The following is a 1,159-nucleotide window of genomic DNA, read 5'->3' on the forward strand; positions in this document are numbered from 1 at the left end:
TTTTATAGGGCAGCCAGCCCTACCAGCTCATTTACATTTTAAAAGTCTACTTTCCCGTCCCCCCCCCCACAAAGTACCGCCGAGAAATCTATCACCCTTCCCCCTCTAACAGCAGTTAAATTCAACATTTGCCCTTGCAAAGCACTTACCAGCAACACTTGACCTTCCCCACAGACCCCCATCATGCTCCCGTAATCCAATCAAAGTGCAGAGTTGTCCCCTTCCCACCCTCCCCTACACTTGTAATTTGCATTAGAGCCCATCCCCTCACTAAAAATTATAAGATCCCCCCTTCCCCACCATGGTGCCTCATGCTTACCCTGGACGGGAAAGTGATGGCACGTGAGTCCCAGCCACTGCTCGAAAGAGCGTTGCCCAAAGGTAAGATCACTATTAATTTTATTTAAATCTCTTCATTTCATTAATTTTAATATGTTATTCTGGGTCCCATCTGCCAGCGGCATGGTGGCCACCATGGAGCCAGCACTCCCGGCGTGGGGTTCCGTGACGGGCCACTGCCGAAACAATCTTGCTGTCCGTCCCACTCCACCTCCCTGGCAAGGAGCCCGAAGTCAGGAGCTCAGTAAAATCATGGATTGTGTTGGACCAATAAATTGTATTTGTACACCACTTAAAACATTGAAGAATGCCCCACAAGTACATAAAGAAGATGGCGCTGAGCAAAGGAGTGAGCGATGAGTCGAAGTGATCAAAGCTTCATCAAAGAGATGGGTTTTAAAAAGGGCCCACCTCTTTGTCACTTCAAGATTCAATTATTCCAATGCTTCCCCAGCCAGGTTCCCATCCTCCACACACTACAAACTTCAGCTTAGTTGAAAATCTACAGCCCATATCCGAACCCACACCAAGTCCTTCACACCAACATTGACCTCTGGTCCTCCCATGACTCAAATTTAAAATGATCATCCCCCTGTTCAAATTCCTTTGCATCTTCACCTGCCCCCATCTCTGCAGCTACATATTTTCAACTCCAACCCAAAATTGTCCTTTTTATTTATTTAGGGATACAGCACTGAAACAGGCCCTTCGGCCCACCGAGTCTGGGCTGACCATCAACCACCCATTTTTACAAATCCTGTATTAATCCCACATGCCTACCACATTCCTCAATTCTCCTACCACCTACCTACACTAGGGG

Source organism: Heterodontus francisci, chromosome 9 (assembly GCF_036365525.1).
Source record: "Heterodontus francisci isolate sHetFra1 chromosome 9, sHetFra1.hap1, whole genome shotgun sequence".
Lineage (NCBI taxonomy): Eukaryota > Metazoa > Chordata > Chondrichthyes > Heterodontiformes > Heterodontidae > Heterodontus > Heterodontus francisci.